Source organism: Phyllostomus hastatus, unplaced genomic scaffold (genome assembly GCF_019186645.2).
Source record: "Phyllostomus hastatus isolate PE091 unplaced genomic scaffold, TTU_PhHast_1.1 phas_contig_2, whole genome shotgun sequence".
NCBI classification, from domain to species: Eukaryota; Metazoa; Chordata; class Mammalia; order Chiroptera; family Phyllostomidae; genus Phyllostomus; species Phyllostomus hastatus.
In genome coordinates, this window is record NW_025333718.1 from 187119 (window position 1) to 204300 (window position 17182).

Consider the following 17182-nt stretch of genomic DNA (forward strand, 5'->3'; position numbering starts at 1 on the left):
CATGGAGAGGGAAAACCAATAGTTGGCAACTGTATCTTGCTCTGTCATCATTTGCCATCTCTCGCTAAAAATGACTTGCTCTTATCTTTTCCCTATATTAGATTTGGGTCACTGATAACTTCTATAGCTAAAGACCTACTACTGAGTACCAAATATAAAAACATACTATGGTGTTCTGAATGTTATTAGTGTTCCTAAACCAACTTTGAAGTTTTAAAAATGAAAACAAAGTATCTTTAACTCTATATGAGCTAAAACATTATGGTCTCATGAAGCTAAAATCACTGGGAACATTTTACTGCTCTAATGTACATTATGCTTAACTAAAATGTCACATTGTTTCATAAAAATAAAATAGGCTGGGAAATAGTAAATCCAAAATTCTACAAATTCAGATTATGTATAACATTCCTGTTGTCCAAGTACCGTACACACTGAGTTCCTTATGTCTGTTAAGCAGGTCAGTTTAGTTCAATGGTCAGTTTAGTTCAATGGATAAAATATTTGCAAGCATCTTCTTTACAGTACTTCTTTCTGTAGATTGCAGGGCAGTATTCTTTTTATCCATTCCTAGTCATTCCGAGTTTGATTTTTCTAGTTAGAAGGGATAAATCTGAAATGACTGCTCAACTGCTTTACCACCTGTCTCTCCAGCAGATGTGAGTCAGAGTGAGAGCAGTTGTTTATATGCACAGGAGATGCTCTTAATGCAAGAAGCTATGCCCAAGTTTACCGCCATAGCAACTGAGAAGAGAGGAACAAGCAACCAGTTTGAAGTTGGGCACTGGGTTCTTCTCATTTAATACATGATCAGCTGACATGCCCCGTGGAGTACTCAAAATTATATCTCTAAAATATCTGAAGGTGACTGGAGGATCCATGCTGTAAAAAATATCAATAGCAAACATGGCGAAACTAAGAGAACCATAGCTTCACAGACTGAACTATATTTCAAGGTGTTATTTGTATAGATTCTGAAACAGTTTAATAAACTTATTAGAAGAATCACATATAATGCACAACCAATAGTCATTGCAGTGAGTAGATGTCTAATAAAAGAAATTAAACAGTAAAGAAAGGTTTATAAGAGGTCTCAACTCCCACAATTTTAATCACTATATAGGTAAAAGAAATAACCACCTGGCTGATATCATATCCCTATGGCAGGAAAAGAATCCCTGCATTATACTTTTCCCAGTGGGACAGGTAGAAAGAAAACAAAACTACTCATAGCAGGAGATAGAGCACAAAAACACTGACATCAGATGATCCTTGTCCAAAGATAGAATACATACAGTAGTTAAAACAAAGTAAACACACAACTAACTCTCCAGGCCACAGTCAAAAATCTCCCCAAAGGGAATGCTGAAATAGGTTCTACTGGATTGCTTTTGAGTCACATCATCTAACAGGGTGTCCAACCTGTGGCCCAACACAAAATCATAAATTTACTTAAAACATTATGAGATCTTTCTGTGATTACATGTCACAATGTATTTAATGTGTGGCCCAAGACAACTCTTATTCCAGTGTGGCCCAGAGATGCCAAATGTTGGATACCCCTGGTAGAATATATGTTATGAAGTTGAGATTACCTACTACAATCTAAACCCATGCTTGTGACCTGGTGCTGAAGCATAAAAGTAAGGATCAAAGTATGCCATAAGTAAGAAATTGTATATAACAAGCAAAAATATTTAGAGTCAGTCAGGTAGGAAATACTTTCATTATAGTGCTCCCAAATGGATGCATGATCTACAGAGAGATTGGATTGGTATCCACAGAACTGTACTTGTACTTATCAAAACCAGCCAGGTATTGCTCCCTGGCTCCCTGAGTTGCTCCCAGCTCAGGTATTTGTAACCAATCATGAGGACCTGAACACTGAGGGCCAGGGCCCACTCAGCAGCAACTCTTCCAGAGGAGGTGGCATCATACCAGGTGGGAAAGAATGGGAATCATACTCAGCACAGCATAAAGTAACACTAGGAGCATTGATTAAGAATTAAGATCACCTGCAGAGACTCTCAACCCTGGCTGCACAATTGCATAATAAAATCACTTAGCGAAGAAGTAAAATTATCTCTGTTTGCTGATGATATGATTTTGTGTGTAGAAAACCCTAATGATTAAAAAAAACTGTTAGAGTAAATGAATTCATTGAAATAGCAAGATATAAAGTTAACACACAAAAATCAGTTGCATTTCTATACACTGACAATGAATAATCTGAAAAGAAAATTAAGAAAATAATTTTGTTTATAATACTACCAAAAATATTTAGGAATTAGCTAAGTATGTAGGAGACTTATACAATAAAAACTAAAAAATTTTCTGAGGGTAAAGAAGACATAAATAAATGGGAATACATCTATGTTCATAAGTTGGAAGACAATATTTTAAGATAGCAATACTATCCAAAGTGATCTACAGATTCAATGGAATCCCTATCAAAATCCCAGTGACACATATATATATATTTTTCAGATACAGAAAAACCCATCCTGAAATTCTTATGGAATCTCAGTGACCCCAAATAGCCAAAACAATCTTAGATAAAAGATTCAAAGCCGGAAGACTCACACATTTTTATTTCAATACTTACTATTAAGCGATAGTAATCAAAACAATGTGGTACTAGAATAAAGACAGACATACAGACCAATGGAATAGAGAGCCCAGAAATAAACTCTCACATGTATGGTCAAATGATTTCTGACAAGTGTGCCAAGACTATTCAATGTGGAAAGTATAGTCTTTTTAACAAATGGTGCTTGGGAAAACTAAATATGCACATGCAAAAGAATACAGTTGAATCTTTACCTGACACTACATACAAAGATTAACTCAAAATGAGTCAAAGACCAAGATACAAGACTTAAAACTAATAAACTCTTAGAAGAAAAAACACAGAGCAAAAGCTTCATGACATTACCTTTAGCAATGATTTATTGGATATGACACCAAAGGTATAACCAACAAAAGGGAAAATAGTCCAGTTGGACTTCATGATGTTTTTTTAAATTTATACATCAGAAAACACTACCAATAGAATAAAAAAGACAAGCCACAGAATGGAAGAAAATACATGTAAATTATATATCTGATAAGAGACTAATAACTGGACTATACAAGGATCTTCTAAAACTCACCAACTGAAAATCGAACAATCCAATTAAAAAATGATCAAAAAACTTAAATAGACATTTCTCCAAGGGAGATAAATGAATGGCCAATAAGCACATGAAAAGAATGCTCAATGTCACTAAACATTAGAGAAATTCAAAGCAGAACAAAGACAAGATAGCACCTCACACCAATTACAGTAGCTATTATCAAAAAACCAAAAGGTAAAATGTGTTGAAGAGGGTGGGGAGAAATTGAAACCCTCATGCAATGTTGATGGGAATGTAAAGCACTGTAAAAAACAGTGTGGAGCTTTCTCAAAAATAAAAAATAGAATTACCATATTATCTAGCAATTTCACTTCTGGGTACATACACAAAAGAACTGAAAACAGGGTCTCAAGAAGATAGTTGTGTGCCCATGTAGCATTACTCACAGTAGCTAAAATGTGGAAACAATCCATGGACAGATGAATAGGTAACAAAATGTGTTATATACACACAACAGAGTATCATTTAGTCTTAAAAAGGAAGGTCATTCTGACATATGCTACGACATGAATAAACCTTGAGTACATTATGCTAATTGAAATAAGCCAGGCAACAAAAATACAAGTAGTGTCTTATTTCAATTATATGAGACACTTAGAGTGGTCAAAATCATATAGATAGAAAGTAGAATGATGATTTCCAGAGGCTAGGGGTAAGCAGGATAGGAGTTAGTATTCCACAGATATAGAGTTTTAGTTTTACAAGATAAAAAGAGTTCTGGAGAAAGATGGTGGTGATGGTTGCACAATATTATGAATTTATGTAATATCATTGAACTGTAGACTTAAAAATAGTTAAGATAGTAAATTTTATATTATGTATATTTTACCACAATAGAAAAAAAAATCTCTTGAGAGCTTTTAACCAGTCTGATGCCCAGGCTGCTCCTCTGACTCCTGGAGTGTGAGTCCAGGCAACTGTAATCCAAGTGCAGTGAGCATGGAATCCCAGAACACTGAAGGTGAGGATTTGCCACTTGTCCCTTCTCAAGCTCTTCAGGAAGAACACTGAGTAGAATGTCAGGTAGCATTACCTGTACATTAGTGAAATATGGCAACCTGTATTATTTAAATGGTTATTTCTCTGGTATCTTCTTTCTCCACACCTTCCCGTTTTGTTTCTTTCTCTTTCTCCTTCCTTTCTGCCAAGTATGTCTAATGAATCTGTGTAAGTTCTGTATTTGTACTCTATCCCTCCATCAATTCATCTTCTGAAGCAGACTGGTGCCTTTCTACTTCACAATTTATACTGTGACTCAAGATCTAGTTCCAGTCTCTAACTCCCCACCACCTCTCCTTTGCCTTTTATTCTGAAAGAATATAGCTGTGCCCTAAGTCACATGCCTGAGAACCTGCCTTGATTTCCAGCATTCCTGAGATGGGTGTACAGATCAAGGCCCTCTGGAATCCTCATTTTCTCATATTCATTCAACAGTGTTGGGTACTCAAGTCTTAGTAAGAAGTGTTGGTTGACTGAAGAGAAATGTTCTCCAAGAATAGCTGTGGAGTCAGTTGTTTATTTATTTGGGTGTTAAAGGCAGGGTACCCAGGAAGGAGAAAAGATGAAAGCTCCTTCTGTGCTTCAGGCCCCACATGAGGCCCTAGGATCCCAGTTATGAAAGGAAAAGCACAACCTAAGGAAATCTGCCCTAAGGAAATCACAGCCTAAGAGGGAGGCAGATTATTGAACAGGTGATTAAAATACCTTGTGGTAAGTGCTGCCGTAGAGGTGAGCATGGAATTTATGGAAACTAAAAGAAGGGAACCAAAACTATCTAGAAGAGGTGGGAGAGGAGTCAAAAAAGGCTTCTTGTAGGAGGCACCATCAGGAATGACTTTTATTTTTAATTTAAAAAATGCATATGTAACAGACTCATTGTAGAAAGTTAGAGTGAATTAAGAAAGGACACTGAGGGTAAACATAAATACCTTTTAAAAAATCTCCTAACATGTGCCAAGTTAGAGGAAGTTATGAGACCAATTGTGTCATCACTCCCTTGTACATGGTGCTATCCTGGGATGTCATACTTGATGACAAGAGACTGAAAATGCTGGCTTAGGTCTATGCTGAAATTAATGCTCTGCACAGAAGCAGGACACCTGGAAGGTAAAAGGGGGAGGGCCTGGATACCAGAACATGATTTCCCAGATCCAAGACATGGTTTTATAGGAGCCCCCTTCTATTCTCTAATTGTTGGTAACAAAAGTTACCCAGCCAGTAAAATCCTTCAGGGATTCTGTGCCCTGGGTCTTATTTTATTTTTTATTGCATATATCACATAAGCACTAAATGTATGTCCCCAACTGCCTGACAGGTACAAAATGCAAAAGGGAATATAGGTCAGGTGTTTCTCCAAGGAGCTAGCAATTTTGCTAGTAACATATAAAATGAATACTGTATGTTCCCAAAGACAATAATAATTGCTGACTATGAAATCTCAGTGCCCATCAGGTCAGCCACAACCTAGGCATTTAAAATATTTGTTAATGAATTGAATAAATGTATGATGTAATTGAAAAACACTGAATCAGTTTACATGGAATCCTACCCAATTGTATGATAGACCACAAGGACAAAAGCACCTTTCTTTTGTTGTTAATTTTATTTATGTATATATAATAGTTGATATACTACCGCGGTTACTTTTTAAAAAATTTAATCTCTATTGTTTTACTATCATGGTTTCTAATTCAAAAGACACAAAATATGACATTTAAAAGTCTCTCTCCTGGTTGTGTAACTGTGTAGCATGGGGTTCAGCCACTTGTTACCTTGATGCATGACCCAAAGATTTGTGTTGAAGAAAACAGGTTTTTATTAACCAGTTTCCAATTTTGGGGGTGCTGAATGAATTCCTGCTCTGAGTCCTTCTCTCCTATAAAAGCCAGAACTTCTCTTGCCCCCCCAGAATACTGCAAGCCAAAACCACTCCCAGAAGTTCCCCATTTCCTTATCTGTCCTTAAGCCAGCCACACAAACAGCTCTCCATCCTCTCTGGAATGTGTACTCATGGGTTTCAGAGTTGTCATCTTCTTGCAGCAGCTCTCTCTTTCAGGACCTGGGGTGCACTGCTCCCAGTCTCCATATAGCAGTCCAGGACCCCATGTCCTGTACCACACTGGATCATACCGTCTTAAAGGATGGAGCCCAGTGAGGCATGAATCCCAATGTTGGATCCTGCCTCCAGGAGTGAGTTTCCAACCATGCTGAGCCTAAGCCTCTGATGGGCCCAGCAACTGCCTGGTCCTACGAGTGCTCCCATCTGTGCAGGGAGCAAGGGCCATAGACCCAGAGTGTCCAAGCACACCTGCATCCAGAAGTCCCAAGCCAAACTCCACAAGTCAAGAGCCAAGAGTGAGCCAAGAGCCTGAACCAAGTGCCAAAAGTCAGAGAGTTTCTTCCTGCCTCCTGTGTAAAAAGTCCTCTCAAACAGAATCCCAGCACTTTGGAAGCCAATGGGAGTGTCTAGCTTTTTAACCAATGGTCATGTTTGTCTTTACCTCAGTTTCTGAGAATTGGCAGAAACTTCCAGTCACCCTGGGTGGGGGATCCAGTCCCCACAGCTCAGCTAGCCTGTGTCTTGAGCTAGTAGCCCCAAGACTGTGGGCTATTTAAGCCCCAGCTCTGGTTTCAATCCTCTGAATTCTCTGCACCTCTTCCTGTAAACTGCGTTGTGTTTATACTAATCTCTTGTCTCAGGCATTTCCAGTTTTAGGCAGCCCCTCCCTTTGAAGGAGGCAGACTGCTTAAATCTGTCCTCTGGGCATCCTTCCTGCCCCCCTGCCTTTTCTGGCAATAGAGCAGCTTGTGCCAGATTTGTGGTTCTCCTGCCTAAATTAGGGTCCCTTACTTTTTGGCAACCTCTGCTCCAACCTACCTCATTACAGTTGCACATCTGCCAATATATTAAAAACCTTTAAAGTGTACACTTTGAATAGGTGAATTGTAAGGTATATAAATTATATCTCAATGAAGTTGCTAGAAAAGGAAAAACCTTCCTCCCATCTTCACACCCTTGTGCCTCAGTCACTCTGACTGTTTTCCCAGAGGCAACCCTATGATCTTTCTTCTTCCTGAGCAACATAAATGTAGGTATGGATATAGATATAGACATATAGATAGACATAGAGATAGAGAAATAGAGATGATAGAGATGATAGAAATGATATAGAGATAGAGATAAAGATAGAGATAGAGATAGATAGAGATAGATGCAGATATATTTTTCCTTTATTCTCTTTTAATATAAAATCCTAGGGCAGAGTACCAAAAAAATTAGGGACCATATCTTACAGAGGGACTGAGTCCATCTCCCAGGACAGCAGATGTAAAAGCCCCATGTGCTCACAGGTTGAGGGCACAGGCAGGTGGCAGAACAGCGAGTGGAGTTGGGCTGTTTTTGGATTAAGGGTGGGAAATGCCACAAATCAGAAATTGCAAGGAAGCCCAGGGCTTATTTTTGACACACAGGATCTCTGGTCTGTTGTACCATGAAAGGTGACCAGTATATCCCAATTTGCCCAGGACTTTCCTTGTTTTAACACAGAAAGTCCCAAGTCTTGGAAAGTCCCTCAGTCCCGGAATCATTAAATCCTCTTGGTGAGTTGACCCATTTCTTTTTTTCCCCCTCTGGATACGGTGAGTTTTATTTTATCTTATCTAGACAGAAGTTGATTTACTTTCAAATGTTCCAGGGTGGAGAGAGACTAAGGGAAAGCACAGGGTGTAGAGGTCTATTTGGTATAATCTTCTCCTTATTTCATCTTCCCCATGAATGGAGAGAGCACTGTGCTTACTTGTAGAACTGAAACTCAGGGGCTGGATTTTCTTTAGGTTTATTTGGCTCAGGCACAAATGAAGAATCTTGATCTTTTTTGTCATATTTTCTATCTGACTCCTTCCAATGGTCTTTGTTCCCTATATCTCCTGGGCCATAACTGGAGTTTTCACTTGGGCCTTGAGAGACATGCACTCCATCTGCTTTATTTTCATCTTTCCTTGCTCAAGGTCCTTCCTAGATGGTTGAGATGGAACTACCTCCCCCACCCAGACCCCATGCTTTGTAGAAAATTGCGGTTCTAGCTAAGCTCTGAGATGAAGCAGGATAATGAGAACTCCACCCAAGCATTCTCCTTTGGTGAAGGGGCTAGAATTAGAGGCTGTTCAGGTTTGAGAGGCTTAAAAGTTGGAATGACAGTCTTCCTCTTTATTGAGCGTTTCATATTCCAGAGACCTCTCACTTTCTCTCCTTCCTGCTTTTCTGCTGAATATGGCTGAGGTCCCTGTCTCTGATGACTCACTTCCTGTGTTCTACCATCCAGTTCCTGAGTTTCTTCACTTTGCCAGCTTGGGTGTCTCTCTGAGGCGGACATTCTAGTTTTGACTCATCCAGCTGATGCTGCAGTTTCTACTGTTCCTTCTGTAGTTGCTCTTCTACTTTTCACTCTTCAGCAGCTATGTCAACAGGCTTTGCCCCTCCACAGAGAGAGGCTGATTGAACAGATTGTGAGGTGCTAGCAGAGGAATCATCATCCTTAGGAGTGTTCTGAGGCTTTAGAGTTAGTTTGGGTCTTTGGGATAAACCTCTATCATTCTTATAATCATCTCTGGAACTCCATCTCCCAGCATCTTGTTTGTTCTGTCTTCATAGTGTGCTCTCTCCTCTGTAGTCATGACCCCTAGAGCACCCACTTCCAAATGCTCTTTTGACATCATCTGTCCTGGAATCATAGCCTCTGTGATAGTTTCTGCTGCTTCAGTCATTATAGTGATCCCCCATGTCAGCCCATGTCCCAGTGTGAGCCATCATATTACCTATCTCAATACACACCATGATATGGGTCTGGATAATAAATACCTCAAAACTTGTTTCCAAAACTATCTTCATCTCTTCTGGGTGGGTAGTCACAAAAGCTGTCTGTGGCTGGATGGGCCCTCCAGTCTATATTTGTTTCCTCAGGATCCCAATTTCTATCTCAACGATCATTACTGTCTTTGATCAGCAATGTCCACTCCAAATCCTCCTGTAACCTAAGGATGTTACAGAAGAGAACTGGGGGGCAGTGAATGATCTACTATTACCGAATGGACCCACCCTTGTGCTCTGGGGGCCCCCCACCCCATACTAGGTTCTCCTTGCCCACCGCCAGGGATAGATGTCTCTCAATGCCAGAGATTGGCGAAAAGGAAAGGGATTATTTATTTAAAGAGTTATACAAACTTAAGAGTAATAACTTAATGTTTTCATTGAGATCCCAAAATCTTTTAGAGTACCTACAAACACACAGTCTTTCTTTTCCCCTCCACTCAGCCCAGGGTACCGTATCTCCGAAAAAGAAATAGAAGTCTGTGGTTCTTCTCTGCCCAAGCTGCGTGGTCCCCAAAAGACTCCCAGTTTGTCTCTGACCCAAAAGATGCCACATGGTTGCTGCACCTGGGTTTAAATCCCAGCACCAATCTTCTTCTGTCTCACCATTACCAACTCCTCCCGCAATTGACCACAGCGGCCAGCATTCTCCTATTCTTCCAGCTTTTCTGGGCTGCCAGAGTAAGTCCAGGCAGGTGTGGCCCTGTGGTGTGGAGCCAATCATCTCCAGGCTCTTACACAGACTCTGTAACCAGGGGGAATTGTCTCCCAGTTACATCATGGATTGAAGTCACTCCCATCCTCCTGGCTCAAAGTATGGCCACAGCTGTTTAACATATCCATGAAACCAGTTAAAGGTTATAAATATGTTAAACAACCATGCCAGAGGTTAGCTGCAAAGCTGTTGCTTATGCAGAACAGCACTCAATGGCCCTTCTCCATGCATCCCATCCCCCAGCTCAGACTTGTGGGGATGAGGACATCCTATATATATTTTTACTAATATTTCCTGGACACCCTGAGTTCTGGACCCCATTATAAATCCATATTTGGGCCCCCCCCTTGGCTGCACCCTGTTACAATGTTACCTAGAGAGGTTCCACATCATATGTCAACAGGGAAATGCAAATTGAACCAACAGTGAGATAGATACCACTTCATACCTACTAGAACAGCTAAAATTAAAAAACATTGACAACACAAAATGCTGACAAGGATGTGGAGGAACAAAAACACTCACTCATTGCTGGTGGGAATGTGCAATGGTACAGCCACTTTGGAAGACAGTTTGCTGTTTTTTTATAAAACTAAACATACACTTACTATAAGGTTCAGCAATTATGCTCCTTGATATTTATCTAAAGCAGTTGAAAATTTATATCTATGCAAAAACCTGTTCATGGATGCTTATAATAGCTTTATTTCTAATTGTCAAAACTTGGAAGCAACCAAGATGTCCTGCAGTAGGTAAATAAAAAGACTGTGGTACATCCAGACAATGGAATACTATTCCATCCTAAAAGGACAGGGGCTATTTATCAAAGCATTAAATGAAATGAAGGGAACAAATGCATTTAAGATATTAATCATAATTATTTATAGCCTCATATTAATTCAATATCTCAACTTCTCAAGTGAATTTCTGTCACTTGGTTCTATTTATTGATATGACTTGTGGATTTTTCTTCAAGTGTTAGATAATGTGTATAAATAATTATAGGAGCGCTACATGATGTTTTCCTTCTCTAGAGATAATTTAATTTTCTTCTGGCAGAAAGAGTAGGGTCAGATAGCCCTGGTCCAATTAAGGAATGTGTATTTTGAGGTTTTAGGTTTTACAAACCTAATTTATTTCCACTTTGTCCTTACTCCTATCTGAAATCTGCCTGGATTCTCTACTGAAACCTGGAGGTTTTTTCAGAGATTTGACTGCTTGCTGGGCCCTGACTTCCAGTTTTGGACTCTTCAACACAATGAAACCTTTCAGCCTCTGAGCTGCCTCTTTCTCTTTGGGCTATTGATCTCTTACCTTCATGGCTTGGGAATCAGCAAATGCGTTGATGGAAAGGTGAGGTGAAATATCAATTCACTTTTCAACAATTCTCTTTTCTCTAAGATCTGAGACCTTCCAATCCTGGCATTTATTTTTCTGTTTTCTTAATCCTTACAGGAGGACTTTTGTGTTTTTTCATTGCTTCTAGAGAGATTGGAAGAGGGAGTGGAAGGAAGAGAGAGAAACATCAATGCAATGCATCGACTGGTTGCCTCCCTATATACCCAGACCAGGAGTCGTATGCTTGTTACAGAACACAACAAGGGGGGCCTGGGACGATATACTATTATTGAAAGAAGGCCCCAGGTCCGTTATGTCCGCCACCCGAGGAAAGATGTCTCTCAGTGCCAGAGATTCGTGAAAAGGAAAGGAAATATTTATTTAATGCTATACAAACTTAAAGTAGGGACCTAATGTCTTTATCAAAAATCCTAAGTCCCTCAAAACACCCACAAATAGACACAGTCGTTCCTTCCTTCCCCCTTTGCCCAGTCCAGAGTACCGTATCTCAGGAAAGGAAATAGAAGTCCATGGCTCAGGGAGTCCTCTGGTTCTTCCCAGTCAGTACTCCATCTCCACTGGGAGACCTCCCTGGGTTCCTGGCACCCTCCGCTGAGTCGCCAGGATCTCTGCTAAAACCAAGTGGTGGTTCCCCCTTCTAAAGTTGCAGTGGGGGGGTCCCCACTCTGGCAGAGGCACGTGGTCCTCTCTCCCAGGGCCACGGGAAGGGAGAGTCCCCACTCTGCCAAAGCCGTGTGGTTCTCCCTCTCTCAGGGCTGCTGGAAGGGAGAGTCCCCACTCTGTCCTGGCCGCAGGGTTCTCCCTCTTAGGGATGCGGGAGTCTTCACTCTGCTAAAGCTGTGTGGCTCTCTCTCCAATGGCCGTGATCCTCTCTGCACCTCCACAGCCACATGGTTTTCTCCCTCTCAGGGTTGCGCATGGCTCTCCTTCCTAAAGCAGCATGGTTCTCCCTCTCAATGGCCGCCAAGTCTGGGTTTTAAATCCCCGCGGCCAATCTTCCTCTGCAGCCTCATTTCCGACTCCTCCTACACTTGGCACACTTGCCCTCAATCTGCTGTCTTCTCCAGCTTTTCTGGTCACCATCGTGGGTCTGGGCAGGTGTCACCCCATGTCATGGAGCCAACCTTCTCCCAGCTCCCACGCAGGCACTGTAACTCAGGGGACCTGCCCCCCAGTCACATCTTGGGGGGGAGATCCCTTTCTATCCCCCTGGCCTTGTGCATAGCCATAGCTATTTAGCATATCTAAGTGACCAGCTGAAGGCTACAGGTATGTTAAATGACCATGCCATGGATTAGCTGCAAAGCTGCCCTGCATGTTCTTGCTCTGTGTGTCCCTTCCCCCAACTCACACCTGTGGGGGAAGGGGTGAAGACACCTTAAAATCTGGACACCTTGAGTTCTGGACCCCATTTTAAATGCCTATTTGGGGTCCCCCCTTCTTGGCTGCACCCTGTAACATGTTCCCAGACTGGGGATTGAATTAGCAACCTAGACATGTGCCCTGATTGAGAATTGAACCCGCCACCTTTTGGCTATAGGACCGATGCTCCATCTGAGTCACACTGATGAGGGCCCAATCCTGGCTTTCTTTGCTAGCCATGAACTCCACGTTTTGTTTTAATACTCCTGTGAGTTTGTAAGCTGCTACTTTCTACTTGGCCTCTAGGTCTTGCACTTTGTGCTTATAATTCAGCAAATGTCTTAAGGGGGAAAGGATGGAGAGTGTTATCCTGATCTGACTGCATTTTCTTTCTGTCCCATTTCTAGCCCCTCAAGTCCTAGATGACTTGGTTGCTTTCTGATACCATCAAATATTTGTTTATTTTTAATCTGACTTTTCAATCATTCTCAGTGAGAGATTTGGTAAAGTCAGCTCTTATGCTAGAGCTGAAAGCAGTTGTCCAAATATTGACAGCTAAGACAGTCTTCAGTCAGGCTCCTTTATTAAATTATGTGTTGTGTGAGGATCTGATTCTCCCACCAATTTTATTTGACCCACATGGAAGACCTGCTCTTGGAGAATGTGTCTTCTGCATTCTATTTGGCAGGAAGAATCTTTTATACATAAATATGCAGGTTATTTTTCTTCTGTTGCCTATGATAATTATAATAAAATAACTTGGTGCTAAGTTGGTAGACAAAAATACAAGCTTGGGCCTGAAATGCCAAAGAAATAATCCTACAATTATATTTAATTAAAAAAGTATCATCCAAATTAAAACACAAAATTAAAAAATATCTTATTCTATACTTGCTGACTGAAGAGCATATTGGCAGTACCCATGTGAGAAATAATTTTGTCTATGGTTAATGGTATAAAGTGATACTTTTCATTTGTGTTTACTTATTGCTTCTTGGTGGTTTAGATTTTTCAATTGTAAAGTTGTGTAAATATTCTCTACAGAGAAAAGAGGCATAATATTATAGAAAAATAGAACTTAAGTGACCAAAGGGAGTCCCTGGTGTGAGTGACCAGTAAAAGCCCCTAGAGAAAATGACCTCAGAGAGCTCCTGGCACAAGTGACAAAAGAGTGACCAATGCAAGTGACCAGGGAAGACACTATGAGATGCATAGAGATGCATATTGTCCCAGAGAATACAGCAATTTGGAGCTCCAAAATTAGTACTAATTAGGGCCTCCATTTCCTCCTACATTGGAAGAATTGCGGGAAAGCTGAAACTACCTTGACTGAAAATGTAAGCAACGAAGCCCTTGAGTAAGAATTTTCCAGAGCAGAAGTCTTTGTGCAGTTAGGGAGTGTGTCATTCAGAGGTACTGAGCTCTAGCACCTGGCTGCTATCTTATTCTTGGCAAATCCATGGGGGTTGATTGTGAGGAAACAAGGTTGAAGAAAAGGCACTGTTATTTCTCAGCATAATGCAAAGTCCTAATATCATTATAAAATAGTATTCTTGCAAGATATAAAGCAGTTAGAAAAATCCTTTCTCTTCTAAAGAGTTTAGCCTCTGAAAATCTCTGAGAGGAGAGGAATTTTTTTTTGGAGAAAGGGCCTGTATAACTGGACCTGTACATATGCACACAAGCACATATAAATTTGCATGCATGTGTGTATCCAGGGATTTGTTTCTGCGTTTGTGTGTACATTCCTACAAATTCCAATTTTTGCGAGAATCAGAATGGATCATCCATTTCTGTCCAGAACTGAACTGGACAGTGTGAGTTTAAGAGTTGGTTATTATCAATTACTGACCTGGTAAAGCTTCAGACATTTCTCTAGACTCAATCTTCAGATAAGGGAATCAATACTCACGACGGATATATAGATTGATTGATTGATCCAAAGTCTTCTCTCCCTGGTAGTAATAATACACACCTATACTCTAGCCATGCCTTCTGGTGTGTGGAGTGTGTTTCCCTGCCCTTTCACTCTGAACTTGTTTGTGTGGCACACTTTGGCTACAAGGATGTTACCAGACATATAACAACAGAGGTTCGGAATATGCATGTGTGGTGGGGCTTGCCCTCTTGCATTTTCATTATTGCCATGAGAACTGCTCCAAGTAGCCCCTTCTTCCATAGAAGATGAGAAATCAGTGGAGGAGACCTGGAACCACCTCAGTTTGGAGCTAAGCCCCAGCTAACATGCAGATGCATGAGGAAGAATAAGTGGCTATTGTTGAGGCACTGTATTTTAGGGTTGTTAGTAATGCAGGATTATTGGGACAATAGCTGACCAACAAATTGCAGGGGAAGTGAGTTCTGGGTTAAGACCAGTTCCTGTGGATAGGAAGGGGGAAAAAAGAGAGAGTATGGATATCCAAGATAGAAGAAAATGAGGTCAGGAGAGCAGGGTTATGGACAGAGGTACACATGTAAGGGACTTGCATGGTGGGTTTTCTTTGTGGGTTCTTTCCTCTTTAATTATCCCAACCTTTGGTAAAGTTTGACCTGCATGTGCAGTCTTATGTGGTGTGTATAGAGAATGAAATCTGAGCTGGAACCTGTGGGAACCATAGGGCACTCTCCTAGCAGGGATTGTGTCCAGGAGTTCCAGGCAGTGACTACAGTGAAGTTGCCATGACCCACAGTAAAGCTTCAAGCAGCTGAGATGATGTTGTAATATCCATGATAAATTTTCTAGTATACCATAATGGAACAATTTAAGGTCTTTGAACTAAGGGATGCGAAGCACTGGTAGTGGACACTCAAGTAACACTTCAAGAGGATGGGTCTCTGGTATAAACTAGGTGTGTGTAAAGAAATTGTAGGTCAATTGAAGAATCATGAATTTCACAGAATCCACAATATAACAAACATATCAACTGTAAACTGCCACACTCTTCAAATTTTAGTGCATAAGAATATCCTAGGGAGTTTGTTTAAAATGAAGATTCTTGGGCTCCATTCTTTTCTGGTTAGGTCCTTTCAAATCCATACTTAGAGAAACATTGATAAACTGTTTCCTCAGTACAGCTGGAACAACCCCTAGTCTTTAGGCTAGGTCTCGCAGCTCCCAAGCCCCTTTTACAGAGGCCCTAAGTGTAATCATCCTTTTAAAAGTTGACACCAGAAGATCAGGCTTGTTATATACTCTGCATTCCCTAACCAGAACCTCCTGAATTTCTCGTCCCACCCTTGTCATCTAACCTACACCAAGCAAATTCTAATGCTTAAGGAAGGTGTATCCCCAAACTTATTTATGTGTCATGTGTTAATATCAAACCAAGTCATACTTAATTTTGTCTTGTCACTTAACCAGTTAAAAATCTGTGAAATTTCAGTTTTCAAACAAATAAAATATATCCTCTTGCCTTTTCCAAGGCAAGGTGAAAAAGGTTTATGTTTTGTTGTTGTTGTTTTGTTTTAAGGTGAAATTTATATGTAGTAAAATTCACCCTTTTTAGATGTATAGCTCTATGTGTTTTGACAAACATACTTGCAGAACTACCACCTACAAAAAAGATTTGGAATATTTTCATCACCCTAAAAAAGTTCCTTTTCCTTTTCTGTAGTCAATCTCACCCCCTTTGTCATTAGAGTTTTGCCTTTTCCTGACTATATTTGGAATCATACAGTATATAGCTTTGTTTCTCACTTTTTTCACTTAGTGTAGTGCATCTGAAGTATATCCATGCCATTCATCTATCACAGCTTGTTCCTTTTTATTCCTGAGTAGTATTCAATCATGTGGATGGACTGCAATTTATCCATTCACTAGTTGCTAGACATTTTCAGTATTTCCAGTTTGAGCAATTATGAATAAAGCTGCTATAGATTTGCATATAGGTCTTTGTGTGGGCATATATTTTCATTTCTCCTGGGTAAAAACCTAGGAGTGGGATTGGGAGGTTATATGGTAAATGTATGTCTAATTGTATAAAAAATTGCCAAACTTTCCAAGATAGTTTTACCATTTTGTGTTCAGAACCCAGCAATGAATGAGACTTCCAGTTGTTCTCCAGCATTTGATAGTCTTTTCTCTCTCTTTTTTAAAGATTTTATTTATTTATTTTTAGAGAGAGAGGCAGGGAGGGAGAAAGAAAGAGGAACATTGATGTGAGGGAGAAAAATCAGTCAGTTGCCTTTCGTATGCCCCAGGGATCTGGCCTGCAATCCAGGCAGCACCCTGACTGGGAGTCCAACTGGTGACCCTTTGCTTTGCAGGACTACACTCAACCAACTGAGCCATGCTGGTCAGGGCTGTCTTTTCTTATTTTTTAAAAATACCTTTTCTGATAGATATGATGAAGTGGTATCTCATTGTATGTATTGCTTTGAAGCAATCGCTCATGCTAGATGCAGGCATAGATAGAACTGATTACTCTCAAAGCATTTGTGGTAGATTATATTTTTCTCCCAAATCCCCTATTCATGTCTTTTGTTATGTGACTTTACATTCTCCCACTAGAGGCGGGGCATATTTTCCTCCCTCATTGATGTTGGGCCTGGACGTATACTTTGCCTTAGCCAATGGAATGTGGATGGAAGTAATAGTACCCCATTCTTGCTCTAGCCTCAAGAGGCCCTGTAAGTTTCCACTCACCTTTCTTGTGTTTCTTCCATTGTCATAAGGAAAATGAGTTCTGGCTAGATCAGTCAACC

At 40.5% G+C, this 17182-nt stretch overlaps 2 pseudogenes; both read right to left on the bottom strand.

Annotated features, from left to right (window-relative positions):
- Nucleotides 1–478: 478 nt before the first annotated feature.
- LOC123816309 lies at nucleotides 479–3010 on the bottom strand (annotated as a pseudogene).
- A 4899-nt stretch (nucleotides 3011–7909) lies between these two features.
- On the bottom strand, nucleotides 7910–17143 carry LOC123816310 (annotated as a pseudogene).
- Nucleotides 17144–17182: the final 39 nt, after the last annotated feature.